This window comes from Somniosus microcephalus, chromosome 8 (assembly GCF_052327205.1).
Source record: "Somniosus microcephalus isolate GS21.2 chromosome 8, FLI_Smic_1.0, whole genome shotgun sequence".
Taxonomy (NCBI): domain Eukaryota; kingdom Metazoa; phylum Chordata; class Chondrichthyes; order Squaliformes; family Somniosidae; genus Somniosus; species Somniosus microcephalus.
In genome coordinates this window covers 46,559,673-46,579,879 of record NC_140994.1, presented here as the reverse complement: position 1 = coordinate 46,579,879, position 20,207 = coordinate 46,559,673, and the positions used below count along the sequence as shown (strand labels likewise).

Sequence of the window (20,207 nt, the reverse complement as noted above, 5' to 3'; positions counted from 1 at the left end):
GAATTCACGACTTTAACCCCCCGCATGCCTCCAATCCCGCCTCCACGGCCCAATGAAATTCCTGCCCCATGTATCAGCAGACATACTACAATGGGTGCGATGAAAAGGGCTCTGTGCTTTGCAGCAGTTGCTGCCAACATTTTCAGATAAAGAAATCTGTTAGCTGCATACAAATGAAGTTCTGCACTGTGGCCCTTTTATGCTGCTGCAGGCATTTAAATGCTGCAGCAGCACAGTTTCCCTCCCCCTAGCATTCCCAAATTATACAAATTGTGCTAACCATGAAAACTATGGAGGGGTCAGCGCTCAAACCGTCTCCTCAAAAATCCTAGCTTCTAAGTCTCCAAGCATAAAGAAAGTAGTAAATTGGAACTGCAAACCAACAGGCTTAGTGCCAAAGACAGAAGTCTCCTGATGTTTTAAAGTATTCAGATTGTCTTGTTTGTTGTGCTAATGGTATTCCTAAGTTTGTACTATCTAATAATCATTTGAAGGATAAGAAAAACTTGGAATTTCCCCAATTTTTATTGCTCCTGCATATGATCATTACCATTTGTCGTCCCTTTTAGTACAATTTCACTCACTATAAAAAGATGCAACATAACACAGGTGAATCTACAATGTAATAAAGATAAAATTATTTCCAAGATAGCCTGGAGTTAATTTCCCTATGCATTAGAGTTGGCACAGACACTAATTATGCATTAAGGTGTAGTCATTTTCTATTGGCATAGAGCAGGCACTAACTTCTGCTTATGCTTCTAAAATGGCTCCTGGGAGTAAACAAGAGGGGTAATACATGTTGACTCATCTATCTGAGTCAAAGATAGCTTTGCTGGTTAAGGCTTATTAAAGAGCATATAAGGATTTCTCTCTAGATTCTTACAACTTGACTTTTAACAGCAAATACGTTATTGATGCCTGTTCTGAGCTGCCATTCAAAGAGCGAAAGAAACATGCATAAAGTGACTCGAAACCAACAAAATCAATATGTTGGACATACACAAGGAATGGCAAAGAAAGTACAGAAGGCTGCCCTAATGGGAAAGTGCTTCACATGGCACTAACCTAGTGTGGTTGCCTACTGCATGTTACAATTGATGTCAAGATATTCAGTTGGTTGCTGTAATAAAGCACATTTGAACTTCAGAAGGTAGAACTGAAGTGTTGTGAACTTTGCTTTGTGAATGATTATGTACACAAGTTCAATATGTTACTAACAGGACTATCTAAATTCTTTGGGATTATTAGCACGGCATAATTGAATTTGACTTTTCTTTTGAATATAAAAGCGTTCAAATTGGGGACCTTAAAAGACATCAGAGCATCTGAAGTTGTGATATCAAAAGGGCTTCTTCTGAACTGAGCACAGGACTTGGCTACTGGCTACTGCCAGTTTCTTTTTGGAATGAGGCTGGTCCTTGCTTTTACTTTTTTGCAAGTCTTTTCCAGGTGAGCTTTAAAAGTCAGGCTTCTGTCTAAGGACTTCAGATAGGCCTCAGTTTGGCGGCAAAAGGTGACTTTAAGTGGTATCTTGGCGGCACTTATTTTAGGTGAAAAGCTGTTGCCAAGGTATTGGAGGAATTGGGGCAGAGCTGTCAGTATTGACAGTATTCTGCCATTAACTTCGGGTCAATAGAAAGGGTCTCGTCTATGGCGGTGAGGTCTTCACCATGTGTTGCAAAGGTGATGTCGTCAGCATAAATTAACTTGCGCAAAATTGCATCAAGTAAGGCACTAATGGAAATGTTGAATAATGCAGGAGCCATCATTGTGAGTAAGTGATCTACTGATCTGCGCATTCAAAAAGACGTTGTATCTATGGTTGCTCAACATTGTGGCCAGAAGTTACATAGTGTTACGGCATTTGATGACCTGTGATGTCTTGAGCAATAACCCATATCACCACACCATGTCATATGGTACAGGATAAGTCTATCAGCACTGCACTCGTTTTCAAATTGCACTGGAAGTCAGCCTCAATCTGACTCTTAATGGTGAGAATCTGGTTGCAGTAACTTCATCCCGGTCTGAAACCTGCCTGTTCCTTTGGCATGATAGCCTCAAAGATAGGGGTGAGATGGGACATAAAAATCCTCTCCATTAACAACATGGGGTGCCGATGCAGATTTTGCATTGGTAATGACGGCGAAACTGTCAGCAACTTCAAGATTTAGTGCGCGGGTAAACGCAGAAATCTTGAAGTTGCGGTCAGTCAGTCACTGCTTCGCCACAGGTTGCACTGTGGAACTCCTCAGAGCTGACAACCAATTGAAATCACATATAAGGACAAAATCTTACCCTTTTACGATGGAATAACGCTGTTAAAAAAAACATTTTAAGCCTGTTGAAAGTGGTGTAACTGGGTTTTTAACAGTGTACTGACTGCTGAACAACCATTCTGGCCTTGAAAAACTAATTTTATATTTGTGGAATTTCAGATTTTTCCATTAATATGATTAAGAATTACAAGGTTTTAATATAATTATATTTGTTTTAAAGTTTGTTTATGATATTTCAGCTTCTACCTTAATCATATGTGTATATCCCAATCTTTATTTCACTCTGAAAAATTTATAAAAAGTAAATTAGAATCTGTGCATTTTATTTCCTGGTTTGCTGTCTGTGACAATTCTTCAATGTGATTGGCTGCTTAGCTAGCTTGATGATATCACTATTGCTAGACGCTTATGATTCGCTTGATTTGGCACCAGAATTAAACAACGGTCATGAGAGCTGACATCACAGAAATCACTAGACCTTTGTGGGCAGCTTTTTGCGAGGTCAGCAGCTTGCGCTGTCGCTTCACCACTGACCACAAATTCCAGGCCATTAACTCTGGGAATGACAGACCAGTGAGCCTCACATTTATATTAGGTAACATATTAGAAGGCATCCTTAAGGTGGGATTAATGTTACAACTGGAGAAATATGAAATAATGAGAGGGAATCACATTACTTTATAGGAGGAAGATCATGCCAAACTAGGGGACTGCAAACAACATAGAAACATAGAAACATAGAAGATAGGAGCAGGAGTAGGCCATTTGGCCCTTCGAGCCTGCTCCGCCATTCAATGAGATCATGGCTGATCATCCAAATTCAGTACCCTGTCCCTGCCTTCTCCCCATATCCCTTGATCCCGTTAGCCTTAAGAAATATATCCAACTCTTTCTTGAATATACTTAATGAACTGGCCTCCACCACCCTCTGTGGCAGAGAATTCCACAGGTTCACCACACTCTGGGTGAAGAAATTCCTCCTCATCTCAGTCCTAAATGGCTTACCCCTTATCCTTAGACTATGACCCCTGGTTCTGGACTCCCCGGCCATCAGAAACATCCTTCCTGCATCTAGTCTGTCCAGGCCTGACAGAATTTTATAGGTTTCGATGAGATCCCCTCTCAATCTTCTAAACTCCAGTGAGTATAAGCCCAATCGACACAATCTCTCCTCATACGTCATTCCTGCCATCCCAGGTATCAGCCTGGTGAATCTTCTCTGCACTCCCTCCATGGCAAGAACGTCCTTCCTCAGGTAAGGCGACCAAAACTGCACACAATACTCAAGGTGTGGTCTCACCAAGGCCCTGTACAACTGCAGCAAGACATCCTTGTTCTTGTACTCGAACCCTCTTGCTACGAAGGCCAACACACCATTTGCCTTCTTAACCACCTGCTGCACCTGCATGCTTACCTTCAGCGACTGGTGCACAAGAACACCCAGGTCTCTTTGCACTTCCCCTTCTCCCAATCTATTGCCATTCAAATAATAATCTGCCTTCCTGTTTTTGCCACCAAAGTGGATAACCTCACATTTATCCACATTATAGTGCATTTGCCATGTTTCTGCCCAATCACCCAACCTGTCCAAATCGTACTGGAGTTTCACGACATCCTCCTCACAGCATACCCTCCCACCCAGATTTGTGTCGTCTGCAAATTTGGAGATATTACATCCAATTCCCTCGTCCAGATCATTAATATATATTGTGAACAGCTGGGGTCCTAGGACCGATCCTTGCGGTACCCCACTAGTCACTGCCTGCCACTCGGAAAACGACCCGTTTATTCCAACTCTTTGCTTTCTGTCCACCAACCAGTTCTCTATCCAAGTCAATACTTTGCCCCCAATCCCATGTGCCTTAATTTTGCACGCTAATCTCTTATGCGGGACCTTATCGAAAGCCTTCTGAAAGTCCAAATACACCACATCCACTGGTTCTCCCTTATCTATTTTACCAGTTACATCCTCAAAAAATTCCAGTAGATTAGTCAAGCATGATTTACCTTTTGTAAATCCATGTTGACTTTGTTTGATCCAGTCACTGCTTTCCAAGTGCTCTGCTATTACATCTTTTATAATGGACTCTAGCATTTTCCCCACTACTGATGTCAAGCTTACCGGTCTATAATTCCCCGCCTTTTCCCTACCACCTTTTTTGAATAGTGGGGTAACATTAGCTACCCGCCAATCCATGGGTACCGTTCCAGAGTCTATCGAGTTCTGGAAGATGACCAGCAATGCATCTACTATTTCTAGGGCCACTTCCTTAAGTACCCTGGGATGTAGATTATCAGGCCCTGGGGATTTATCGGCCTTCAGTCCCATCAATTTTCCTAACACCATTTCCCTACAAATACTGATTTCTTTCAGTTCCACCCTTTCATCAGACCCTATGTTCCCCGGCATCTCTGGGAGGTTATTTGTGTCCTCCTTTGTGAAGACAGAACCAAAATATGTATTTAGTTGGTCTGCCATTTCTTTGTTCCCCATTATAAATTCCCCCGATTCTGACTGCAAGGGACCTACGCTTGACTTCACCAATCTTTTTCTCTTCACATATCTATAAAAGCTTTTACCGTCAGTTTTTATGTTCCCTGAAAGCTTACTCTCATATTCAATTTTCCCTTTCTTAATTAATCCCTTTGTCCTCCTTTGTTGAATCCTAAACTGCTCCCAATCCTCAGGATTATTGCTTTTTCTAGCCAATTTATATGCCCTCTATTTGGACCTTATGCTATCCCTAATTTCCCTTGTTAGCCACGGTTGGGTCACCTTTTTTGTTTTATTTTTATGCCAAACTGGGATGAACAAATTCTGTAGTTCATCCATTCAGTCTTTGAATGTTTGCCATTGCCTATCCACCGTCAACCCTTTGAGTGCCATTCCCCAATCAATCCTACCCAACTCGCTCCTCAGACCATCGTAGTTTCCTTTATTTAAATTGAGGATCCTAGTCTCCGAGTCAACTACTTCATTCTCCATCTTAATGAAGAATTCGATCATATTATGATCGCTCCGACCCAAGGGGCCTCGTACAACAAGATTGCTAATTAATCCTTTCTCGTTACATAATACCCAGTCTAAGATGGCCTGATCTCTGGTTGGTTCCTCGACATATTGGTCCAGGAAACCATTCCGTAAACACTCCAGGAATTCCTCCTCCACAGTATTGTTACTAATTTGGTTGGCCCAATCTATATGTAGATTAAAGTCACCCATGATGACTGCTGTGCCCCTATTGCACGCTTCTTTAATTTCCCTTTTAATGCCATCCCCAACCTCCGCCTTACTGTTTGGAGGTCTATAAACCACTCCCACTAACGTTTTTTTCCCCTTAGTATTTCTCAATTCTACCCATACAGATTCCACCTCATCAGAGCTAATATCCTTCATTACAATTGTGTTAATCCCTTCTTTAACCAGTAATGCTACTCCACCTCCCTTTCCTTTTTGCCTATCTTTCCTGAATATCGAATACCCCTGGATGTTAAGTTCCCAGTCCTGGCCTTCCTTGAGCCACGTTTCCGTAATCCCAACCAAATCGTATTTGTTTACTTCTATTTGCGCAGCCAATTCATCCACCTTATTACAAATGCTCCTCGCATTAAGACACAAAGGCCTAGAAAGTGGGTTGGGGCGCTAAAGTGGCGCAAAAGTCGCCTGAGCGCAGGATTTAGCGCAGCGATCGGAGTAATACCGATCGCCAGAAATTCAGTTTCAGTGCCGCTCGAGGGACACGGGGCGAGGCTCAAGGCGTCCCTCTTAGGGCGCTGAAACTGATTATCACAGCGCAACGTGCCGCAGCGCCACACGCTGCGGCATGGCACGCTGCGGTACTGCAGGCCTTCCTCCCACTGTTAAGGGGGAGGTGCCTGCAACAGCGCGATCCCCGCTCGCGAGTGCCGGCAAATGAGCCCGTCACCAAGGAGAAGTGCCGGGCTCTCGGGAAACAGCCGGCAATGCCACGGGGGGGGTGGGGTTAGGAGGCCAGGAACGGAGGTGCTGGCAGGCGACCACCGAAAAAGTGGCCGCCCCGCACCTCCACCTTAACTTGCGCCGCTGCTGGCACAGTAAGGCCCCGTGAGCCAGGCGCGGGTAGCGAGCGGCGCAACTGCGCCGCTCGCTACCAAATATCGCAAACAGGGCACGAATGGGGTGCTGCGCACACCAATGACGTCATCGGTGGCGGCGCAGCGCAAATGCCTAACGCCACCATTAGCGCCCCTACTGAATATCGCGGGAGACGCAGCCAGTGGCGCTACAGCCACTGACTGCCTCTTTAGGCACCAACAGGTGGTGCTACTCACCCAATTTCTCCCCCAAAGCCTTCAGGCTTGTTTTTTTAATGCTCTTAGACCTATTAGAATTATTATTTACTGTGGCCATGTTTGATTTAAACCATTGATTTCTCTGACTGCCACTTTTGTTTTTCTCCTTCCTACCTTTTGCTTTTATCCTTGTTTCCCTTTCCTCTGTCTCCCTGCTCAGGTTCCCAACCCCCTGCCATTTTAGTTTAAACCCTCCCCCATGTGAAACAAGTAGACTGAATACAGGGGGATTTGGCTAGATAAAGAAGTTGAGCGCATATGTAACTGGATAAATGCAAAATAATGAATCTGAAGAAGGGGAATAATTAGTGGGAGTGTGAACTAACATGCAAGACACAGCATAAGGAGGAGGATATGGGGGTAATTGTGGATAGCTCATCAAACCATCAGTACCATGTGGGCAACAATAAATAAAGCAAACATAATCTTGGGGTGTGTAACTAGACAGACAGAACAGGCGTTCCAAGGAATGAGAATGAACTTGTGGAGGCTTACCCCTGGAGAACAGTGTGCACTTCTGGTCATCACACTGCAAATATCCGGCTTCTGGTGAAGGTACAGCAAAGGGCAACTAAATTGATAGACACCTGAGTTATAAAGAGAAGCTACAGAAACTGGAATATTTATATTGCAGAAAAGAAGTCTCAGGGAAATCTTAGAGGTATTCAAGATTCCAACAGGTATAGATAAACTAAACCTTAATCATCCCAAGCAAACAATCACAAACTTTAAAACAAGGAGACAGACTCCAACTCAGAAAAGAAAAGCTAAATATATGGAACTGATAGCATGGAGAGAAGGTGGAGGCAGATCTCAAGAGAGACAAACTCAAGAGGGAACTGGATAGACATTTTGCACAGAAAGTGATTGGGAATTACAAAAGGTAGTGTAAGGTATTTTTCAAACTGTGGGTCTGGCTAGGTGAACCCAAAAGGTCTCTCCTAGCCCTGTACATTTTATCTTAGGTACCTGAACCAATTGGAACATATAGTACTAGATATATGTGTACTACACTAGAGAATTAGCTAATGTTTGCAGGTTTGAGCTCATTAAGTGCATAGTTAGCAGCTTAATATAGGCCTCTGCAGTACTCAGCTTGCAGGTGCATTCAAACTGGCTGCTCAGTTATTATGTATTAGTTGTAATGCATCCTGTTAAATCCGTGAATCTTTAGGTAGTGTGTCCTTCAAATAATCGACAGAGACTGCAGAGAACAATCAACAGGTGTTTACTGGCTGAGGGTTGCTCTAAAACTAAGCAGTACAGATCCCTACTCAGGGTTATATACAGGTGTGGTCACTGCCGGTACTACAGTATACAGGAGCTGTAAAAAGTAGTTCTCCCCTTAAAGGTACATACACTACACATCCAACCTCACAGAAAGCACACGGACTAAAGTGAAGCTGACCTACCAGTGCACTTAAAGGAAGTAAAAATTAACTCATTTAACACACTCGGTGCACAAAGAAATGAATCCCTTTAGTCAACAATCTGAGTACAAAAATACCTGGCTCTTCTTCCAACCACAGGAAATCCAATCTATTTATCTTTATTTGTAAATACAAATTGACAAACCTCATAATATGATTATGTTTTGGCAATATTTTTAAATGAAACCTTTTTCTTATAGTAGGGATATTTCCAATCACTATTGTTTATGGTGTTAAGTTTGCAGGCATCTAGATTTTAAATTCTGTGTCATAGCAGAAAATTTCAAAGCTGATAAAGTAGATTTGTAACCATGCAGTATTTCTGTGTCAGTATGTTTCGAGGACACGAGCTGTAGAACAGTTTAAATACAGACCCAAATAATTTCCTCACAAAATATATTCCAACACTTACAGGTTTTGCTTTGCGTGCATTAATATTGCATTGCAGCAGTTTGTGTAGAGGGCAGTCATCGGGAGTAAATACTGCCAGAGGTTAAGCAGTGGGGTTGGGTGTTTTAATTTGAGTAAAAATAAATACAAAGGCCCCGATTTTCCCCCAGCCGTCGGGCGGGGTTCCGGCAGGCGGGGGCTGAAAATCCCAAATTTGGGGGTCCTGACACCATCCCGCCCAAAACCCCGCCCCACGTAAGTTTCAGGGGCGGCGGGTACCTGCCCCGCACTGGGACCCGCCGAAACCAGGCGGGAAGGGATTAGTGCCAATTAACTGCCTGTTAACAGGTAGTTTTTAGCCTAATCCCTATTTTGAGGGGTTTCGTGTGGGTTTCCTGACGGCTCCAAACCACGCCAGGTTAGAGCAGGCGGGCCGTCGGGTTGAAGGAGTTGGAGGGGTCGCGATGTTGGCGCTCAGGTGAGTGATGGGTGCATGAGTGCAAAGGTAAGTGTGTTTGGTGTGTCTAAAGTGTGTAAAGAACTTTTACTTACCTGTACGTACCTTCACAGCCTTTCTCCCTGTAGCCGTCGGGAGCGCATCACTCAGCCGGTACTTAAAGCTGAACGGCTGCGATCTGTCAAAAGTGACAGCCTTCAGCTTTGAGTGCCGGTAAGAGTTCTAACTGTGTCTGTGCAGAACGACTCATGTCAGAACTCAGACTGTCAGTGTTTGACAGCTTCAAACAGCTGTGAAACACTGATATTTCATCTGTCAAAAACTCTTGACAGATGAAATTTCAGTCTGTGATGTCACCTGTTGCCGGGTGGCCCTTAATAGGCCTGCTGAGCCCGCTGGGCGGGCTCAACAAGGTCAATCAAGGGAAAATCGTGCGGATTGGCCGGACGTCGAAGTAGGCGGGTCAAAAACCCGAAAGGGGAAGTCCCGCCTTCTTCCCGACAGGTTCGGGAAAATCTACCCCAAAGAGTAAATTCCTAGTGATGGAAAATATGAAGAACTGCAAATTATTTTTATGACTGTCTTTTCAGATAAAGAATATCTGGAAAATACTTTATTGGTGAGAAATTTTCTTTATTCCAATAGCTGCAAGATGCCTGGTCAAGTCTTAAGCCTTCTTAGAAATTTGAGACAGAGCATGTAGCAGCTTTATTATTTCACATTAGTAGATCTTGCATAGCATTGCTCTGGAAGTTGGAGCATATGGTGTTTTGGCATTATACCCTGTCACACAATGTACTTTACATATATTATGCTCCTGCAAAAATATTTTTACAATATTATGTAATAAGTTGATGATATGGGGAGAAGGCAGGGACAGGGTACTGAGTTTGGATGATCTGCCATGATCTCATTGAATGGCAGAACAGGCTCGAGGGGCCAAATGGCCTACTCCTGCTCCTATCTTCTATGTTTCTATGTTTCTCACACTGTTGCTCATGGATTCTGAAGATCAGCAGTTGGGTGACTGGGGTCTACAGCATTCAGGAGCTACAGTTTGACAAAAATTGGAAGATTGCAGTCTCACAGCACTCAGGAGAGGGGGACTGGGACTTGGCATAGTCATTAAACATGACCACAGAGAGTCTCAAAACTCCAACCAAGTGACCTGGACCATAGCAAGGTGACCCGACTTAGGACCTTTGGAAATGCAAGAACTGCATCAAAAATATAAGCAAATAATGAAAGCCCTGCTGATGGGAGCTGGAGTGGAGAGGCTGGTGAGCAACAAAACTGGGTCGAGGATGTAGGAGTAGTGGATTCCAGGCCAACAATGTGAGATTGACAGCAATGGTGATGAATTAATATTATGAAAACACAAAAACAAAAAATCACAAAGAAATGATCAATTTTACAATTATGTCTCACCAAATGACGTTGCTTTAGTACAGCGGATCGCTCTGAGCTTGCATTAGTCCTCCCAACAGCAGCTAATTACAGTTAGAGCCCCAGAGTGGACACAGTCCTGATTTATAGTTGGAGATAGATGATCTGCTGATCAGCTGCACTCCACAAATGGAGCTGTAGACAGGCTACATATCAGAATTAACACCCAAACAACAACCCATCAATTGATTACATCCCAGGCAGCAATATCATAGATCAGAACTGGTCATCCTGAAATATCCCATGCTGAGCCAATCCACCTAGGCAGTCTTCTAGCAATCCAAGTCCATTCAAAGTGTAGTTTGGCCTCAGTCCTTACATTGTCTCGCCTGCAAATTTTTGCACTAGACATTTTCAAATCAATTTTATTGATTATAACTACAATGTAGGCTGAAAATATGGGCCAACAGCACAGATGCTTGGCTTCAGAAAAGAAATGTTAATTAGGCTGGAGATAGAACATCGTGCACACCGCAAGTACTACAAAGACTGGATTAAGAGAGAGAGAAAAAAAGAGACAGAAAGGAAAAGTAAGAAAAAAAATTAAAATTAGACATTTTTAAAATCTCCTAAAACAATTCACAACCTGAAAGAATGAGACTGCACACATATAATTGTTCACTTTCTGGCCAAGAGAGGTTGATTGGCAGTCATTAACAATTATCACATCATTAAAAGGGTACATATGCAGTTAATTACTAGACTTAACTTTCTGTGGGGCATTTAATGGGCAATTAATGTGCAAATGCAGCAACTTCATGAAACTTATGAGGAGGTTAAACGGGAGATGCCGTTTTCACGAAGCTAATGGCGGAGCGACGCAAATCGGTCCAGCAACTCGTGGTGATTCACAATTCATGGGGTATCGCTTACTCGCTACAAGTTGTTGGCCAATTTGCACACACCATTATTGGTTGCACATGCACAAAGTGACCATGACACATTGTCCACTGCACCTGCACAATATAATTGCATTGTAACATCACCAAAGGTCCAGTTTATTAAAATGAGTTATGTCAGAATGTCATTGTGACAGTCATAAGGAGACATTCCAGAAATCCTTCCAGAATGAGCAGCTGCCAATGCAGCATTGGTAGTGGCCACAGTTAGATTGGTGGCAGGCATTAAGACTCAGTAAAAAAAAAATCTCCTTGGCTGCCAGTTAACAGAATCCAGCAGTTTCACCTTCCCCTAACCATCACCTGTGGGACCGCCATGTTACATGACTGAAGATCAATATAAAAACCACTATGGAGTGCAGTAAGACAGAGAAAGAAAGAACTTGCATTTATATAGTGCCTTTCATGACCTCAGGATGTCCCAAAGCGATTTACAGACAATAAAGTACATTTGAAGTGCAGTCACTGATGTAATGTAGTAAGTGTGAAGAGTCACATGGGATGCCTATAATGTCACAAAACACCTTAACGGGACACTGACTCTTATTTAAATCCACCACCCCCAATCCCCAACCAAAGAAGATGACACAGTACCACAGTATTGGCTTGTTCCTGCAGTGTGTAGAGAGTACTTCTTAGAAAAAAGATGAAGATTTTAGCAAAGGTAGACATTTCTCTTTTCACCACACTGACTTTAGCTAATTTTGAACCTTGGGTCCCAAAAGATGAAATCAGATTGTTCTAAGCCACTCCCCAATTCAGCAAATAAATCAAAATTCCATTTATTACATTTTAAAAATTGCTTTACTTAAAAAGAGTCCTAATTTTTTCAAAACTTTTAACTTCAGCTGAATGATTGTGTGATGATCGTTAAAAGGATCATTGATGGGATTGACTATTCTACATTAAAATAACGGTCTAGTTGAGGCAGAATCAGTTTGAAATCTAGTAATGTTTTGATTTTTTTCCCCCTGTGTGCTTGCCTATGTTGGTGGGCTCGCATGCTTAAAATTGTTACTTTATTTTTAATTAATCATACATTTAGAACATATTTGTTACAGTCAACCAGTTAATGAGTTATTTTTAGAGAAGCCTCCTGATATCAGCAATGCAGAATGACATCACAATCAGCTATTGTACATTGTCACTAAAGCTTCCATCTAGTCACCAGCTTTGCCCTCAGCAAGATCAACCATTTCATTTTTGAATTAGTTCATGCAATAGATATTGTGAAGGGAAATTGGGACCCTCTACCCATTATGCATAGTTCAGATATAGTATAAATAGGTCTTGCATCTAATGCATGTCTGTCATGCTTTGTTTACGGGTTAAAAGAAAACTAGTCATTGACCTGCAGGCTGAAATTAACAAGCAGTTACAACTGCTCTCTGATTGACCTCGGCATTTACAAGTAGCTATAATGACTTGGGTTTGCCGACTTAGAGCAGAGGCCTTGAAGGCACATGTCATGTTAATGGGTACACTTTGCAACCATTCTCCAGACCTGTGAGCAATGCATTGGAGATCCACTAGTGGGAAAAGTTGTGTGTTTAGCATAAGTCTATCACATTTCAAAATACAAAAATAAAAAGCCAGGTATTTGCCTGCTGTTTTACTCTTCTGACTTTGATAACCCGGTCTGCCCCCAAGATGGCAAGATCAAGCATATGGTACAAAGCAATGCTCCATGCCACTGAGTAAATATGCATGATTTCATTGTATTGTGGCGGTTCGTGTAGATCGCCACTAAATAAGAGAGCTTGACTTCGACGAACTATAAATAAGTTGTTTATTTACAGGAACAGGCTAATTACAGCAGGTAAGATAGCAGGTAAGATGGCTGACTGTAGGAGCACCGTGGTGTAGGTCTTGTCCCAGCGGGGACTCCACGAGGACTGAGTTCGCAGTACTGTGGGGAGCGTGATGATGTCATCGCATTTGTGTTGTGACGTCATCACGTTGTTCGCGTTTCCCGCGCTTAGGGCGTCACGTGATGCGCGTCGTTGTGTCGCTGGCCGTTGAGGCCAAAGTCGGGAGGCCGGGCTGTGCCGGTGCTTGCCGCGGGAGCGGAAGATCGCGTCGCTCCCGTCGGCTGGCCGTTGAGGCCGAAGACGCTAGGCCGGGCTGTGCCAGCGCACGCACATCACGTCGTACGCGACGTGACGTCAGCGCGCTAGGGCGCGTCTTAAAGGGGCAATGGCCCCAACAGGTAAGTTAAAAGGGCAACGGCCCCAAAAGGTAAGTTAAAGGGAATTATGTGTCTTTATGTAAGGTACAACCGGTGGTACCGCCACATGGGCCCCCCCAGAATTCGCTTTAACGAAAGTCCAAGGATGAGATGGTCTGACGCTGGTGGTCTCCGCGGTCGTGCTGTCTCGGCTTGGTGAGCGAGTTCCGAAGATGCTGCTCGTGAGGGGATCCATACGCGCGTCATGGCGAATAAAGTGTATCCGTCAGGCGAAGGACCGTGGAGACGTGCGAAACAGCAGGCCTTGTCAGAGTGACAGGCAGGTTGGGCGGACGCGGGCGATGACTCTGTTGATGTTGGAACAAGTCCTTGTTCTGACGAAATCTGCAGGAATGCCGACGGGCGATCCAGGAGGACTTGACTGGTGAGGTCGGTGAACTTGCCGACAGGCGAGCGAAACCTTCAGGAGGCTGGAACACGCGAAACGGTGCGTGCCATAGTGCTACGACGTGAACACAACAGAGGGTGAAGAGTTGCTGCGTTGATCAGTGACCGGTGAGGCCAGCAACTTTCACGTGGCTGATCGCGGCCGCAGGATGCCCGTTGGACCCATCCTCGATGTGTGCAGCTTCAGTAGACGTTTGCTAAAGGGAAAACTGGATAAAGGGCAGCAACGGTCCAGGTTGTTGTTGCTTTCGGGCGGGGTAAACTCTGCCTGGAGGGCGGCAACACTTGAAACTGTTGTAGATTTAGGAGAAAACAGCCGGGAGGGCGGCACGCTTTTGTTCACGCCGAATCGTGTAGTAGGTAACACAACCAGCAGGCTGAAGGGCTGGTGCGTCGTCGGCGGAGAAGGAGTTGTCGTTTTGCATGAGGGATGGGTCGTCGTGGTTCGCGAGGGATGGGTCCTCGTGCGCGAGGAGTGCGTCCTCGTGTTTCGTGGGGGTGAGTCCTCGTGGTATCCCTGCGGGGCGCGCTCCGATCTTGTGGGCCCGAACATGCTGTACCCCGCGCTTGGAGAGATGTATACTTGCTGTTGCTTTGGACGTAGAGGCGGACGATCCGTGTGGCGGTAGAAGAGTCGAATACGGAGACCGTGAGCACGTGCGTGGTCTGTGCCGCATCGGTGTTCTCGGCGAACAGGGCTTCTACCTTCATAAAGCACGAGGGCGACCGTGGCTCCCTGGATTGCGGTAGCGACAGCGGAACGGCTGATGCTTCCATAGCGTGCTTCGTTTGTGAAAGACGTTCACAAACCCACCAATTGTAGCGCTGGTGGATGACGGTTGCCGTTGGTCGTGCTCTACCTCTGTGAGATCGTTCGTGAAAAATGGGCTCACCTCCAAGCTGTGCTTCCGTTGCGAATACGTACGCAAAGACGGGGTCTATTTTGGTGGAATCGATGTTAGGCGGTTGCTGTTCCGTGGTTGTTCGTCGGTTGTGCGTTGGTCGTCTTGAGGGAAGACAAGGTTCAGGCGCGCGTTGCTACCGTGAATATCGTTCACGGATACGGGTTCACCAATTGTAGCGTTGGAATTGATGAGCTCCCGTACTCACGTCGTTGGGTCACCAATGTAGCGGTTCATGTAGATCGCCACTAAATAAGAGAGCTTGACTTCAACGAACTATAAATAAGTTGTTTATTTACAGGAACAGGCTAATTACAGCAGGTAAGATAGCAGGTAAGATGGCTGACTGTAGGAGCACCGTGGTGTAGGTCTTGTCCCAGCGGGGACTCCACGAGGACTGAGTTTGCAGTCCTGTGGGGAGCGTGATGACGTCATTGCGTTTGTGTTGTGAAGTCATCACGTTGTTCATGTTTCCCGCGCTTAGGGCGTCACGTGATGCGCGTCGTTGCGTCGCTGGCCGTTGAGGCCGAAGTCGGGAGGCCGGGCTGTGCCGGTGCTTGCCGCGGGAGCGGAAGATCGTGTCGCTCCCGTCGGCTGGCCGTTGAGGCCGAAGACGCTAGGCCGGGCTGTGCCGGCGCACGCACATCACGTCGTACATGACATGACATCAGCGCGCTAGGGCGCGTCTTAAAGGGGCAATGGTCCCAACAGGTAAGTTAAAAGGGCAACGGCCCCAAAAGGTAAGTTAAAGGGAATTATGTGTCTTTATGTAAGGTACAACCGGTGGTACTGCCACAGTATCATAGATACCATACACACTTTGACAGCAACACATCAAAATTTTATCTGATCATCAGAGGGAAAGTAGTCCCAAATCGCACAGTAAAAATGAAACTATTTCCCCCCAGGTTAATAAAGCAGCAATAAATTAGGGTGGAAGAATTAATGCCCCACAGTAGTTGTATGTAGGTAAACTAAGTTTTATTTTAATTTTTAATATTTTATTATTGTGCATTATTTGTACACCACTTGAAGGTGCAGTTATACTTATTCTGAGATCAAGTATTTAACCCTAAAATGTAGGGAATTTGATAGGCTTTCCTCAAGTCTTGGTAGGTAAAGGAATTGTAGGACTGTGTGGAGTTTGCACATTCTCCCCGTGTTTGCGTGGGTTTTCTCCGGGTGCTCCGGTTTCCTCCCACAGTCCAAAGATGTGCGGGTTAGGTTGATTGGCTATGATAAATTGACCCTTAGTGTTAGGGGGATTAAATACGTGGGGTTACAGGGATAGGGTGGGATATGTGTTGGTGTAGGGGTTACGGGGATCGGGTGGGATATGTGTCGGTGCAGGCTCGATGGGCCGAAATGGCCTCTATCTGCACTGTGGGGTTTCTCTGTGATTCTCTCTGTGACTAGGCCATAAAGATTAGGTCACTACAGTTGGCTCAGAGCTAGGGAGGGAAAAAGAATCAGCCTGGGTTCCTGCTCCTGATCACTCTCCAGTGGCCACTGGTAGGATGTAAACATTCATCGATGTTAACTGTGAACAAGATCAAACGAATCTGTGATGTTCCCATGGTCAAATAGCCTGCTAATGTTGCCTATGCTTATACATAAAGAATGGCCACCTGGGCAAGGTAAAAAAAGGCCTGAAGCTGCTCAAGGAATTAAACTGCGGCAAGTGTCAGCACCTTTGGGGTAACAGCACAGAGAAATAGGGGGAGAAAACACAGGAAGAATGAATAGAATCTTCCTTTAAAATGAACCTCAGAAAAAAAGTGAATCCCTGAATATAAACCAATAAATTTCTACACACTCATGTAATATGGCATGTTAATCTGTTGATAATCATGATATGTAATGAAGTACACTTATATTTATTCCTAACTATGTCAGCAAGCATTAACAACATCTCACAAAATCAGTTGGTAATACTCTCGCTGCTGCGTCAGAAGGTTATGGGCTCAATCCCCAATCCCCAATCTAAAACTTAAACAGAATATCTAGACTAACACTCCACGGCACTGATGGAGTGAACTGTCACTGGGGTACAGTTTCACAGGCACTGACTCTCACTGGAGTACTGCACTGTTGGATGTGCTGTGGTGACCTTGCCGCACCAGTCTGACAGATCACTAGAACCCTTGATGGGCATCAAAAGATGTTGGTTGTATCGTTACATTTGACCTGAACACTAAGCTGTTACAGCTTTTTTTTATTAAATCCTAAAATTTCAGTTATGTTAGTCTTCCCTCATCTAGACTATTTGTGGTGCCCTTCCTGGAGAGGTACTTGTTGACTGAAAATATTAGTGGTGTCTTCCTGTAGAGAGAGGCACATGACCATCGCAGTATGACTGGCATTTGCATACATCCAACTATAGATCTACATTAAATAATCCATGGGCATAAGTACAAATCTGCTTCAGCAACAACAGACATTCTGCCCAGCTTTCACAGTAGGCTACACCTGGCTCTTGAGATGCAGTTAAATAACCACTTTTTGTGCTTTTGCCAAGTGATGTTTTTGTCTTAAAATATTCCTGTGCAGCGGCTTGGGACGTTTTACTACGTTAAAGGCGCTATATAAATACAAGGTGTTGTTGATTCCACTTCACTGCAAAAGTGGCAGCATAACTTAAAATTCAAATTGACAATCTGACTCCTGAACATGTTAAAGCAGGGATGAAACACCCTCCAGCCAGGCCTTTCACACCTGTCCACCCCCGCGCCCTCCCCCCCCCCCCAGAATGCAGGCTGCAGTATAACACTGGCCTGCTGGATTCCAGGTGTAGAGCTGGACACTCTACACTGGATGACTTCTGCATGCACACATGAATGATCTTTTGTTTCTTGTTACTTGTCCCATTACCATCCCCTTGGTAAGGCCTTGCACCATCATCCTTTTTGTCATTTAATGACTCCTGCTTTCCACCCTATCACCGACCTTGCTTTTTGTTATTTCCTCCACTCCTCCTCCTCCCCCCCCCCCCCTTTCACGGCCCCTGTACTTGCTCAGAAACTGTTACATCTCTAACTTCTTCCAGTTCTGAGAAAGATTAACCTTTTCTCTCTCCACAGATGCTGCCTGACCTGCTGAGTGTTGATAACATTTTCTGTTTTTATATTGAATGATCATGCATGTCATCGTGCTGATGTTTGTTGTATGCTCATGTCTTGGGGACCCACACCTAGCGTTCTTATTACTAAACAAAATGCAACAAAGCGGAATGTCAGTATAACCAGTCTGAGTATAACCCATTGCAAACACATGTCTGAGGATTCATTACAGCAACAAATGTCCAAACAACCAAATCAAACCTGTCCACTATTGATACAGAGTCACATAACTGGCAATAAGGTGCATCACCGCCTACAATATTGATTCATTCCTGTAAATGGACCAACTGGTTTCTTTATAACAGGCAGTGTAGAAATATTTGTTCCAGTAATCGGTATGCAAAGGACAGTACAGATCATGCCGGCCCATTGTGTGCAGAATACAAGTCTACACTGGGATAAATGGAAGCGTAACAGATTAGGGATGTGCACATATCCTGTATGATTCACCTGGAACACACGCTGTGATGTAATGTGACTTACTAATAATGATAACCAGTGTTGAAAACTGTACTAAGGCAAAATTCGTACAGCATGTTTTCAAAAAACAAACTGAATTTGACCCATGTAAAGGAGACGAGTGCACAAGTGGTAAATTCCAGGCATCCAGTTAACGGGCACTTCCTCATCGGGCAAAACCCGCTGTGAGACTAAACTTCCTCTTTCTATTTTAATACACGCGATTTTATCTACACCCACCCTCAACATCTTTAAGTGATTCATTGTACCGCAATATTACAACTCATACATTCAACATCTCCATTATACAGCTCTGACAAATGCACCTTATTTGTAACCGTACCGTTTCCCCAGCCCACCTGTCTCCTCGTGATCCTCCGTTAACTTTCTCCCAACACTTCGAACCTGCAGTCACTTTAGTCCGGTTTGGTTTCATGTTAAAGCACGGGGTTAGTGTAAGTCCCAATATGGTCAGATACTGGTCAATTAGCCGTCAGCCAGTGACAGGAGTAAAATACAAAGTTAAACCCGGGTTAGTGCTGTCACTGAGCCGGGTAGACCCGGGTTAGTGCTGTCACAGAGCCGGGTAGACCCGGGTTAGTGCTGTCAGTGAGCCGGGTAGACCCGGGTTAGTGCTGTCAGTGAGCCGGGTAGACCCGGGTTAGTGCTGTCACAGAGCCGGGTAGACCCGGGTTAGTGCTGTCACAGAGCCGGGTAGACCCGGGTTAGTGCTGTCACAGAGCCGGGTAGACCCGGGTTAGTGCTGTCAGTGAGCCGGGTAGACCCGGGTTAGTGCTGTCAGTGAGCCGGGTAGACCCGGGTTAGTGCTGTCACAGAGCCGGGTAGACCCGGGTTAGTGCTGTCACAGAGCCGGGTAGACCCGGGTTAGTGCTGTCACAGAGCCGGGCAGACCCGGGTTAGTGCTGTCACAGAGCCGGGCAGACCCGGGTTAGTGCTGTCACAGAGCCGGGCAGACCCGGGTTAGTGCTGTCACAGAGCCGGGCAGACCCGGGTTAGTGCTGTCACAGAGCCGGGCAGACCCGGGCTAGTGTTGTCACTGAGCCGGGTAGACCCGGGTTAGTGCTGTCACAGAGCCGGGCAGACCCGGGTTAGTGCTGTCACTGAGCCCGGCAGACCCGGGTTAGTGCTGTCATTGAACCGGGTAGACCCGGGCTAGTGCTGTCACTGAGCCCGGCAGACCCGGGTTAGTGCTGTCACTGAGCCAATTAGACCCGGGTTTACTGCTGTCAAAAGAGCCGGGTTAGACCCCGGTACTCGCCTGTCACCGAGCCGGGTAGACCCGGGTTACTCTATTCTCAATAAGAAGCGTGTAAGGGATCGGGGGAAACTCACCGGGAGGAAGCCGCTGCTCTCCGCCGGCCGCAGCTGTCAGTGAAGCTCGACAGCAGGTCCACTTCCCCGAGCACAACTGCTGATAAACAGGGAAAGTGCCTGCTCGCATCCCGGCTCTACACCTTCACCTCTTCCGCTCAGACAGCCGCCTGCTGCGGGGAACTGGAATTACCACAAGCAGCACAATGCGGCTGCACCGAGCATTGCCCGGCTTCCACTCCCTCCTGCACTGTGCTGGGCGAGAGCTGACTGCACACTGATCCTGGGATTCCGGCTCTTACACGCTTTCCAACCTTCTGATAGCTCTTTACTCTGTACAATCGAGTGCGCAATTATCGAAATGGCCTCAGCTGAATTTTAACAGTGTCCTATTAATTAAAAAAACAGTTTTCTCCCAAAGGTTGGATGCTGGCATTCCTCCAGTCCCACTCATACCTCGCCTCTAAGGAGCCTTTATTTATAGCAACTGTATGCTATTCGACTATGGTGGGCGTCACCGCCAA

General features: G+C 45.4%; 1 protein-coding gene across 1 annotated transcript in view; it reads right to left on the bottom strand.

The window, feature by feature from the left end:
- ptprea (protein tyrosine phosphatase receptor type Ea) overlaps positions 1 to 19,948 on the bottom strand; it is a 355,733-nt gene extending 335,785 nt beyond the window's left edge. Inside the window, exon 1 of the mRNA XM_085994684.1 lies at positions 19,705 to 19,948. The gene's annotated coding sequence lies outside the window, so the exon portion shown is untranslated. The remainder of the gene's footprint in view (positions 1 to 19,704) is intronic.
- Positions 19,949 to 20,207: the final 259 nt, after the last annotated feature.